At 47.8% G+C, this 12,506-nt stretch overlaps 1 protein-coding gene across 2 annotated transcripts in view; it reads left to right on the forward strand.

The window, feature by feature from the left end:
- Positions 1–8,049: 8,049 nt before the first annotated feature.
- The window catches only part of FUT9 (fucosyltransferase 9), an 83,435-nt gene continuing 78,978 nt past the window's right edge, over positions 8,050–12,506 (forward strand). The window contains exon 1 of one of the 2 annotated variants that reach the window (XM_007671834.3): positions 8,050–8,525. The gene's annotated coding sequence lies outside the window, so the exon portion shown is untranslated. Of the gene's footprint in view, positions 8,526–11,691; positions 11,854–12,506 lie in introns of those variants that run through there. The other variant, XM_029046898.2, reaches the window with a different exon arrangement.

Consider the following 12,506-nt stretch of genomic DNA (forward strand, 5'->3'; position numbering starts at 1 on the left):
ATTTACAACTACAGACGAAGATGGGACGTTCTGGAGAAGAAGATGTGTCCACGGAGTCACCATGGATCGGAAATGGCTCGAAGGCACAACAGCAACTTTGCGCAGAAATCTGTACTAAGCATTTGAGGGAGTGTGTCAAAAGTGAAAGACATAGTCCCTTTTCTCAAGTAGGGTCTAAAAGGAGATATGAGCAGACATAAATGATTTGTCAATAGAAGTGCAGGAGAAAGAACAAGTACATAACCTTCTTGAGGGCAGGGATCGTGTCTATTTATTCAATTGTATTTTCCCAGGCACTTATAGTAATAATAATAATAATGTTGGTATTTGTTGAGAAGCAGCGTGGCTCAGTGGAAAAAGCACGGGCTTTGGAGTCAGAGGTCATGGGTTCAAATCCTGGCTCGGCCATTTGTCAGCTGTGTGACTTTGGGCAAGTCACTTAACTTCTCGGTGCCTCAGTTACCTCATCTATAAAATGGGGATGAAGACTGTGAGCCCCACGTGGGACAACCTGATTCCCCTGTGTCTACCCCAGTGCTTAGAACAGTGCTCGGCACATAGTAAGCGCTTAACAAATACCAACATTATTATTATTATTAAGTGCTTACTACGTGCAGAGCACTGTTCTAAGTGCTGGGGGAGATACAAGGTCGTCAGGTCGTCTCACGTGAAGCTCACAGTTAATCCCCATTTTACAGATGAGGTAACTGAGGCACAGAGAAGTTAAGTGACTTGCCCACAGTCACACAGCTGACAAGTGGCAGAGCCGGGAGTCAAACTCATGACCTCTGACTCCGAAGCCCAGGCTCTTTCCACTGAGCCATGTTCTGCACAGAATAAGTGCTCAATAAATACTGTTAACTGATATGACAAATCACAGCAATTCCCCAGTCTGTAGTGTGGGTTTCCAGACCAGATAATTACTATTCTCACCACTATCTTATCAGCATCAGCATCATCATCATCAACAACGGCTTTTTTACGCAAACCTAATGTGGGAAGATCACTATATTGAGCACTTGGGAGACCACAAACATGTTGATAGACATGATCTCTTTGAGATCTGGAGAAGCAGCATGGCCTGGTGGATAGAGCATGGGCCTGGGAGTCAGAAGTACCTGGGTTCTAATCCTTACTCTGCCACTTGTCTGTTGTGAAACCTTGGGCAAGTCACTTCACTTCTCTGTGCCTCAGTTACCTCATCTGTAAAATAGGGATTAAGACTGTGACCCCCCAAGGACTGAGTGCAACCTGATTAGCTTGTATTGATCCCAATGCTTAGTACAGTGCCTGGAACATAGTAAGCACTTAAATATCATAAAAAAATAAACAGTCAGTTCAACTCCAAATAATAACAATAATAATAATAATGTTGGTATTTGTTAAGCCCTTACAAAGTGCTGAGCACTGTTCTAAGTGCTGGGGTAGATACAGGGTAATCAGGTCCCATGCAGGGCTCACAGTCTTAATCCCCATTTTCCAGACGGGGTAACTGAGGCACAGAGAAGTGAAGTGACTTGCCCAAAGTCACACAGCTGACAAGCGGCGGAGCCGGGATTAGAACCCATGACCTCTGACTCCTAAGCCCGGGCTCTTTCCACTGAGCCACGCTGCTTAGAAGCCTCTTGTTGTGAGAATAACGTGGGGTCAAGGACACAAATGAGTTGCACAACTAGATAGAATGAATAGTAATAGCATCACATCCAATGCTGCATCCTCTTTCTCTATCTCTGTTGGCAGCAAAATCATAAATTGCTTAGATTCCAGTGAATAAGTATGATAGTGTTTAGAACATAGTAAGCACTTAACAAATATCACAGTTATTATTATTGGAAGTACTCAGTTAATGTGGATTTTGGATATATTATACCCTTTCCTCCTGCACATGACTCTCAATGAAACTAGCAAATGGAGATATCAAAATCAGGAAGTTTAGTTAGAAAAAAGTAACTCACTAATTGCTTATCAAGATGGTGAGATCTGTGACCACATTGTAGAGGATACAAAGACAGAAAGATATTTCTTATGTCAGTTCTTCTGTCCCTGAGTCTGGTTATAGGCAGGGAACTTTGCTAATTCTGTTGTACTCTCCCAAGTGCTTAGTACAGTGCTCTGCACAGTAAGCCCTCAGTAAATACCATTGATTAATTGATTGTAAAGGTAACTACAAAATACATCTGGTGGCACATTGGGTGCAAACATTTTGTTTTTCCCCCTAATTTGTAGACCTGATTGGATTGGACATCTCCTTCTGGATGTCCAACCGCCACCTTAAACTCAACATGTCCAAGACTGAGCTCCTTGTCTTCCTTCCCAAACCCTGTCCTCACCCTGACTTTCCTATCACTGTGGATAGCACTATGATCCTTCCCATCTCACAAGCCCACAACCTCAGTGTCATCCTTGACTCTGCTCTCTCATTCACCCCACACATCCAATTCATCACCAAAATCTGCTGATCTCACCTTCACAGCATCGCCAAGATCCGGCCTTTCCTCTCTATCCAAACCACTACCTTGTTGGTACAATCTCTCATCATATCCCGACTGGATTACTGTAGCAGCATCCTTTCTGATCTCCCATCCTCCTGTCTCTCCCCGCTTCAGTCTATACCTGACTCTGCTGCCCAGTTATCTTTCTACAGAAACACTCTGGGCATGTCACTCCCCGCCTCAAAAATCTCCAGTGTTGCCTATTAACCTTTGCATGAAGCAAAAACTCCTCACTCTTGGCTTCAAAGATCTCCAACACCTTGCCCCCTCCTACCTCACCTCCCTTCTCTCCTCCTACAGCCCACCCCGCACACTCTGCTCCTCTGCCGCTAACCTCCCCACTGGGCCTCATTCCCGCCTGTCCCGCCATCGACCCCTGGCCCACGTCCCACCTCTGACCTGGAATGTCCTCCCTCCTCACATCCGCCAAACTACCTTTCTTCCCCTCTTCAAAGCCCTACTGAGAGCTCACCTCCTCTAGGAGGCCTTCCCAGACTGAGCCCTCCCTTTCCCTCTGCTCCTCCTCTCCTCCCCAGTGCCCTTACTCTCTCCCTCTGCTCAACCCCCTTCCCCTCCCCACAGCACTTGTATATAATTGTACATATTTATTGGTCTATCTATTTTATTAATGATGTGCATTTATCTGTGGTTCTATTTATCTATTTTGATGGTATTGATGCCTGTGTACTTGTTTTGTTTTATTGCCTGTCTCCCCCTTCTAGACTGTGAGCCCATTGTTGGGTAGAGATTGTCTCTATTTGTTGCCAGACTGTACTTTCCAAGTGCTTACTACAGTGCTCTGCACAAAGTAAGCACTCAATAAATATGATTGAATGAATGAGTAAAGCATGCTGATTTCATTTTCATTTTCTCACATCCTGTAAGAGAACAGTTAATAATGTTGGTATTTGTTAAGCGCTTACTATGTGCCGAGCACTGTTCTAAGCGCTGGGGTAAACACAGGGGAATCAGGTTGTCCCACGTGGGGCTCACAGTCTTAATCCCCATTTTACAGATGAGGGAACTGAGGCACAGAGAAGTGTAGTGACTTGCCCACAGTCACACAGCTGACAAGTGGCAGAGCTGGGATTCGAACTCATGAGCCCTGACTCCAAAGCCCGTGCTCTTTCCACTGCGCCACGCTGCTTCTCTGTGGTAACAAGATTGTGTTACTAAAGTGCTTTTAAGGAGACATCAGAGCTGAGGCCCTAAATTTTGTATATTTAATAATTGTCATATTTACTAATAACAATGACTACAGTCATTATTTAACAGTTTTCCGTGCACTAAGGAGATACAAGATTTTCACCTCAGGCATAGTTCTTTCTTTCCCCGTGGAACTCACAATTTAAGGGGTAGGGAGAGCAGAAAGGCATCTTTTCTTCATGTGACAGGTTCTATCTCTGAATCCCAGGCTCTTTCTGATAGTCTTGGTGCAGGAGGTAAACAGAACTCCAACTTCATTTGCCTTCTTGCAGTGTAAAAGCAAGTTTGAGAGCTGCTGGCCAAATTTCTAAAGGGTTGTTGGGAGAAAACATGTCGGAGTGGAGGGCTCAGGCCTTAGAGAATAGTAATAACAATAATAATGGCATTTTTTAAGTGCTTAGTGAGTGTCAAGCACTGTTCTAAGCACTAGGGTAGATACAAGTTAATCAGGTTGGACACAGTTCCTATCCCACATGGGGCTCACAGTCTTAATCCCTATTTTACAGATGAGGAAACAGGCACAGAGAAGACAAGTGACTTACCCAAAGTCACACAGCTGACAAGTGGCAGAGCTGGGATGAGAACCCAATTCCTTCAGACTCCCAGACCCAGGCTCTATCAACTATTGCCTTCTAGACCCAGCTCCACCACTGGCCTCACTTGTGACAGGCAAACCACTAAGCTTCTCAGGGCCTCAGTTTCCTAATGTATAAAATGGGTTTGAAATTAAGAAAGCAGTGTGACATAGTGGAAAGAGCACTGACTTGCAAAAGTTGCAACTTCTCTATGTCTCAGTTACCTCACCTGTAAAATTAAAGTACCTTAAAATTTCCCTTGAACTCTTGTGATTAGTCAAAGCAACGAATGAAACCTTCATTCTCAAATTAACCCCACATCTTAAAAACTCCCAAGTTCCTCTTGTGTGCATTGAAAATGGCTTTTGGCTCACATTTAATAAAAAGAATTTGAATTCAAGGTCATGTGTGTGTGCATTTGAATATGTGCTCAGGACTCATCCTCCTATGCACTTTCGGTCTACATCAACCTAGTACAAACACTTACTTCCTTCCTTACTTACTTGGACACTTACTTCCTATTTAGGAAATACTCTAACCCTGTTAGGATTTATAATGGATTTCAGGAACTAAAGTGTTATGGGAAACAAGCTACATACTGGATAGTTCCTCACAGGAAATCATGTAAGGACTCACAATGTAAAACAATAACATTGACACAGCAAACAATAAATTAATCAATAATCCAAGATATCAATTTAAACCAAAGGAGCTAGGCGATATTCTGGTCCAGCAGTCTTTTGTAAATAGTCTGCCACTGTAGTAGCAATGGGAAATTGAAATGGGCTCTAGTCCTCATATTGTATTTAAGCAGGATAAACTTCATTTTGTTCTTTTTCTTTTGATTTCTAATCTCTGTACACTGGTTTAGCCCAGGAAAGGGGATGGGATTTAAAGGGGACAGGATTTTTGAGGAAGTGGTCTCCTTCCCCAAGCCTCTTGGCTGACATGGAATGAGCCATTCTGAGCTTCACATATTTACAATTTTTGGGGGGGCTTTTTCTACTTTTTCATTTACTACATGTGACATGACATCCACTGTCAAATCCTTTGTGATGGCTAATATTCTATACCTTTGTTGTGAGTCTCCCTCATCAATAGGGTTCAAATTGAAGCCAGTCAACAGGAAGATTGTAAGCTCCTTGAGGGCAGGGATTGTGTCTACCAACTCTTATCTTGTACTTTTCCAAGAGCTTAGTACAGTGCTCTGCTCACAGTAAAGGCTCAGAAAATACCATTGTTTGATTGATAAATTAATTCATTGAATCAATTCTTTCAGTGGATTGATAGGAAGACAGTGAGCAGACGAAGACATTTCTCTTTTTATGGTTCCTCCTCTGACCCAACATAATAAAGAGGGCTTCTGGGAAATTCTGGTTCTCCCATCCCTGGTATCCTGGCGAGTGTGTTGAGCATTTTGACCTTTAACATTTTCCATACTCCTTCTCTACCTATGGAGTCACCTCCACACTGTACCCACTCTGACTGGGGCAGTCTGTGCTAATAAGAATCCATTGTATAGCCAGTATACAGTTTTCTCTTCTGTACAATGTTCTCCCTCCTTCTTAGACTGTGAGCCCCCTGTGGAAGAGACACTATCCCTGATAAGATTATCTTGTATCTAATCTGAGAAGCAGCATGGTCTAGTGGATAGAGCTCGGGCCTGGGAGTCAGAAGGACCTGGATTCTAATCTCAACGCCTCCCCTTGTCTGCTGTTTGGCCTTGGACAAGTCACTGAACTTTCCTGGGCCTCAGTTATCTCATCTGTAAAATGGGGATTAAGATGAGCCCCATATGGGATGTGGACTATGTTCAACCTATCTTCTATCTACCCCAGTGCTTAGTACTGTGCCTGGAACATAGTAAGCGCTTAACAAATACCATCAAACAAAAGGTATCTCAGTGCTTATTAAGTGCATGGAGTATAGTAAGAGTTTAACAAATGTTATTTATTATTATTACTATTATTATTATATAATTATCATGTCATTATAATAATAGTAATAATAATTAATAACATTTGTTGTTTGTTAATAATAATAATAATAAACTACTCCTACCCAAAGTCTCAGTGGACACTGGGTCCAGGGTACAAATCTGTCCAAGAAAGAGTACCATCCAACCTGTCACCTGGAGAACACACAGGACAGGCAAGGGAGGGAGGGGATGAAAAAAATTGAAATTTTCTGTCATTCAGGATGACGGGGTAGCAGCAACATTCCTGGATCGGGCCCATTGTTGGGGATTCTGAGTTATTTTTTTTAATACTAACACATGCAGAGTTTTTTTAATGGTATTTGTTAAATCAATGGTAATTACTCAGCACTTAGTGTGTGCAGAGCACTGTACTAAGCACTTGGGAGAGTACACTATAGCAGAGTTGGCTAATATGTTCCCTGCTCACAATGAATTTACAATCTAGAGGGCGAGATGGACATTAATATAAATAAATACATTGTGGATATTCATTCATTCATTCAATTGCATTTATTGAGCACATACTGTGTGCAGAGCACTGTACTAAGCGCTTGGAAAGTACAATTTGGCAACAAATAGAGAGAAATCCAGCAATGGGCTCACAGTCTAGAAGGGGGAAACAAATAACAAAACAAAATTACCTTCTGTGGGGCCGAGTGAGGGATGAATAAAGCGACAAATCCAGGTGCAAGAGAATGCAGAAGGAAGTGGAAGAGGAAATGAGGGCTTGGTCCGGGAAGGCCTTAAGAGTTTACTATGTGCCAGGCACAAGATACACAAGATAATCAGGTCAGACATAGTCCCTGTCCCACATGGGGCTCACAGCCTTCATCCCCATTTTACAGATAAGTAACTGAGTCCCAGAGAAGTTAAATGACTTGCCCAAGGTCACACACAGACATGTAATGAATGGAGCTGGGATTTGAGAAGTAGCTTGGCTCAGTGGAAAGAGCCATGTGCTTGGAGTCAGAAGTCATGAGTTCTAATCCTGGCTCTGCCACTCAGCTGTGTGACTCTGGGCAAATCACTTGACTTCCCTGTGCCTCAGTTCCCTCATCTGTAAAATGGGGATTAAGACTGTGAGCCTCACGTGGGACAACCTGATTCCCCTATGTCTACCCCAGCGCTTAGAACAGTGCTCGGCACATAGTAAGCGCTTAACAAATACCAACATTATTATTATTATTATTATTATTCTATTATTATTTTTAACTCAGGTTCCTCTGATCCCAGGCCTGTATCCTATCCACTAGACATGCTGCTTCTTGATTAATCAAGAAATTAAATTAATTAAAATAATAAATCAATTAATAGCATGTTTTGAGCATCTACTCTGGGTAGAGCCATGTCCTAAATGCTTGGGTTGCTACTTATTGTTCGTGACTCACAGTTATTATTCTTTGAATCTGTCTCTCCCCGCATTTGGATTGTAAATCTCTTGGGGACAGAGACCAAGTATAAAAACTCTCCCTAGCAATCAGCAGCACATACTGAGCACTTACTCTGTCAGGAGCACTCCTAAGCACTTGGGGGAATACAACAGAATTAGTAGACGTGATCTCTGCCCTCAAGTATTTTACAGTCCTGCAGGGGGACAGATTTTGTGCATCTCTCTGTAGCCCTCCATCTCTCTCTGCCTCTCTGTCCCTGTAACACTCTGTCTCTGTCCCTGAATCGCCCTGTCTCTGTAATTTCTGGGTCTCTGTCTGTCTCTTTTTGTCTGTCTCTCATCTTTCTCCTTCTGTCTACCTATCTCAGCCGTGGAAATTCGGTGAATTCCGAAGAGAGCCTCCTTACCCTTCAAAAATAACCATCGTGTCCAAACTGCAGCTACGATCTGCAGAAGGGCGAGCTCCAGCCCTCCGTTTTCTGTCACTGCCCCCCTGGGATAATTGCAGAATTTTACAGGACACTCGCAAGTGGTGCTCATTCAAGGTTCCGGTCCTGGATTCTGAATGCTGACAGAAGTAAAACTCAAAAACGAACTTCGCTGTAGAGGCTACCGGACACTTCTTTAATCTCACTCCCAGAAGCTCTTAGTATAAATAGGGGGGCAGGTGAGCCTCTGAGAAGGTGAATCAACTTCTCTGCCACTGCAAGATGTGGCAATTTCTTGTGGTGTAGCCAGTTTCCTGTGCTTTTTTGCGTACTGGAGAAGTTACTGTTGCCTTTCAGTCAGCGAAAAGTGCACGGAAGATTAGCAAGCATCATGCAGACAGAGCCGGTGCCTACTCACCAGGGAGATGAATCGGGTCAGCTTTGCGGGAGCATCAGGTAATAATGTCTTTTCCCCTTCCCACTTTTATTTCTATTTTCATTTTCTGTTTTTTTCCGTGCAAACGGGTGAGGTGTCATCGTCTTTATAAGCCTCTGGACTTTGTCTTTCTAAAGGTGTCTCCGTGGTGCGCTGGGAAAAGGGAATTTAGAGCTTTTGGTCCATTCGCCTGCCTGTTTTTGGGTGATACCTACAAGCTTGGTGGGGATGTGTGCAGAATTACTGAGGCGCTTTGTTTTTTTAAAAGAGAAAGTCCTTTTGGCTTTGTCGACTCCCCTCTCCACGTGCTTTATAAGGGATAAAATCTCTGGTCCCGATAGTATTTCTCGAGGTTGCACTGGATCCGGGATGCAGCTAAAATAATCATCATCCTAATAATGATGGTATTTGTTAAGCGCTTACTATGTGTGAAGCACTGTTCTAAACGCTGGTGGGGGAGGGGGCGGGCGCGGATACAGAGGGATTAGGTTGTCCCACAAGGGGTTTACAGTCTTCATCCCCATTTTACAGATGAGGGAACTGAGGCACAGAGAAGTTAAGTGATTTGCCCAGAGTCACACAGCTGTTTGCTCAGATTTTAATCCTGTAATGTTTTTTATGACTTGGAACATCTATCTCCTGCGTGGTGGCTTCTTCTGTCTCTGCCTCTCTCTCTGTCTCTGTCTCTCTCTATGTCACTCTCTGTCTCTTTCTCTCTCTGTGTGTCTCCCTCCCTCCCTCTCTCTCCCTCTCTTTCTGTCTCTCTCCCTCTCTGCCTCTCCCTCCCTCTCTTTCTCTCTCCCTCACTGTCTCTGTCTCTCCCTCACTGTCTCTGTCTCTCCCTCCCTCTCTTTCTCTCTCCCTCACTGTCTCTGTCTCTCCCTCACTGTCTCTGTCTCTCCCTCCCTCTCTGTCTCTCTCTCCCTTCCTGTCTCTGTCTCTCCCTCCCTGTCTCTGTCCCTCCCTCCCTCTCTGTCTCTGTCTGTCTCTCCCTCCCTCTCTGTCTCTCCCTCCCTGTCTCTGTCCCTCCCTCCCTCTCTGTCTCTGTCTGTCTCTCCCTCCCTCTCTGTCTCTCCCGCCCTCTCCTTCTCTCTTTCTCCCTGCTCTCCAGAGAGGAAACACGTGTTGATGGTGAAATACCAAAATTATGCCCCCCCCGAAATTTGTCCTGATTCGATGCTTTCCCATTTCCCTAGGATTTCACCAATCAATCAATGAATCCATCAATCAGTCGTACATATTAAGCGCTCACGGTGCGGAGCGTTGTACCAAGAGCTGGGGAGAGTCCACTACAACCGAGTTACACCGTACCACAAAAACCTGTCTGTTGTTTAAATCTGTGGACCTAATTTTGTACAACGTGTGCCTGGGTGCGTCTCTTCCCGCCTAATGGGTGCCTGTGTGTGCGTTTTTGTGTGTCCGTGTTTGCTCTGTGAATTTGTGTGTCATCTGTTTCTCTGTGCGTGCTGCTGTGTCTATCGCGGCCACGGTCTATTTGTGTGTATCTGGTATTGTGTGCACCTGTATCTGTGTCACTGAAGGTTTGTGTCACTGTAGGTGTGTGAGGCTGGTGTGGATGCAACAAATCGGGTTGGACAAGGTCCTTGTCCCAAGTATGGTCCCCCCCACCCCGCGTGTCATTTATTTATTTATAATTATCATTATTCTAATAATAATAAGGCATTATGCTAATAATAATGGAGAAGCAGCGTGGCTCAGTGGAAAAAGCACGGGCTTTGGAGTCAGGGCTCATGAGTTCGAATCCCAGCTCTGCCACTTGTCGGCTGTGTGACTGTGGGCGAGTCACTTAACTTCTCTGTGCCTCAGTTCCCTCATCTGTAAAATGGGGATTAAGACTGTGAGCCCCACGTGGGACAACCTGATTCCCCTATGTCTACCCCAGCGCTTCGAACAGTGCTCGGCACATAGTAAGCGCTTAACAAATACCAACATTATTATTATTATTAATGATTATGAGGATTATTTTTCTGGTAGACTGTGAGCTCGTTGTGGGCAGGGATTGTCTCTCTTTATTGCTGTATTGGACTTTCCCAAGCGCTCAGTACAGTGCTCTGCTCAGAGTGAGCGCCCAGTCAATGCGAATGAATGAATGAATGAATGAATGAATGAATGAATGAATGAATGAATGGGAGTGCGTGTGCAGGGTCTGCTGCTCCTGTGTGTGCCCGTGCCTGTGAGGCTGTGTGCCTGGTTGGTTGTGTGTGCAGGTGCACCCAGGGCATCGGGCGGTTGCAACCGACCCTGTTTTGGTGCGGGCAGTTGGGGGAGATTCCGCAATGGGGCGGGCAGAGGCTGAGCGGAATTTCTATAATGCAGGGAAGGGATGATGCCCCCTGTCCCCTCTGCCCCTCCTGCTATCCCTTGGCACTGGCCGGCGTTCCTCGGACGGGGGTCGGGCTTGGGGTGAACCAGGGGGGGCACGTCCGGGCTGCGGATCCGCGAGGACTGGCCGGGGGATGCCAGGGAAAGGGGGGTGCCAGGGCGTGCCAGGGCAAAGGGGGTGCCAGGGCAAGGGAATGCCAGGGCAAAGGGGGTGCCAGGGCAAGGGAATGCCAGGGCAAAGGGGGTGCCAAGGCAAGGGGGGTGCCAGGGCCCGGGGTCACCAGGGCAAAGAGATGCCAGGGCAAGTGGGGTGCCAGGGCAAGGAGGGGTGCCAGGGCAAGGGGGATGCCAGGACAAGGGGGTGGTGTGAGGGACCCCGGGGATGCCAAGGCAAGGGGATGCCAGGGCAAGGGGACACCAGGGCAAGCGGGGTGCCAGGACAAGGAGGGTGCCAGGGCAAAGGGACACCAGGGCAAGCGGGGTGCCAGGGCAAGGGGGGGGTGTCAGGGCCCTGGGCAAGGGGGTGCCAGGGCAAGGGGACGCCAGGGCAAGGGGGTTAAACCTGGGGGGCTGCCGGGGGGGGGGGGGTGGGGGGCCGCGCGTGAACGCGCACCAGGGTCCGAGTGTGTAGATGCATGTGTGCCTGTGTGCATTGAGAGTGCGCGATGCCCGGGTGTGCGTGAGGGTCTGCACGGAGCTGCCCACGGCCCCGCGACCCGCATCCGGGAGACCCCAGCCCCCGCAGGAGGAGGGTGCGGGGGGAGCTCAGAGAGGAGAGACCCCCGCACCCCAGCATCCCCGCCCCGCACCGCCCATCCCTCCCCGCCCCTTCCCCCCCGGGCTGGAGCAGCGGCACCAGCAGCAGCGGCGGCGGCGATGGGCAACGAGACCCGGAGCAGCAGCATCCTCGGGGCCTCCTCCTCCTCCTGCTCCTCTTCCTCCCTCCCGCACCGCCCCGCAGGTCCTTGCTCCCCCGGCCGGGCCATGGCGCTTCCCCCGGGGCCGGTGAGTAGCCCCCCGGGCCGGCTGGCCGGCGACCAGGGGGTGGGGGCTGCTGGCCGAGGTTCTGGAGGGGCAAAGGGAAGGGGGGGAAGGGTCTCTGCCTAGGCGCCCCCAACCACCTGCTGCCCCGGCCGGTGCCAACTGGACCCCTCCCCCCCCAACCCGGCTTCCCTCCCTCTCCCTGCATCCGACCACCCCCCCACCCTAAAGGGCTCCAGGCTTGACCCTCCTTCCCGCATCCCTTCCCGCATCCCACCCCCAGATCCTTCCTTCCTGAAGCAGACTCTGCCCCCCCCCCCCGGTGCCACCCCCATCTCCTGCATCTCTCCAAGAGGCTGCAGCCAGTCCTCCCCCAACCCCAAATCCCTGCAATCCTTGGGAGGCGGGATGGGGGTCGGCCTCTTCTCCTCTCCCCCGTTCTTGGGTTTTTTTTCCCCCCAAACACGAGGAAAACATTGCTCTCCCCTCTCAACTTTCTTCCCCCCAAACCCTACCCACACCCCCAACCCTGGCTCCCTCCTTTGCCTGGAGATATCCCTCCCCCCCCAACCTTGTCTCCTGGGTGAGTTTCTGTTCCTATTCCTTCTAGGGACAGACCCGCCGCCGGCCACCATGGGGGGGGGGTCTCTGGTCTGGGGTCTGGAGAAGCTGGGGAT

Source organism: Ornithorhynchus anatinus, chromosome 19 (genome assembly GCF_004115215.2).
Source record: "Ornithorhynchus anatinus isolate Pmale09 chromosome 19, mOrnAna1.pri.v4, whole genome shotgun sequence".
Classification (NCBI taxonomy): Eukaryota; Metazoa; Chordata; class Mammalia; order Monotremata; family Ornithorhynchidae; genus Ornithorhynchus; species Ornithorhynchus anatinus.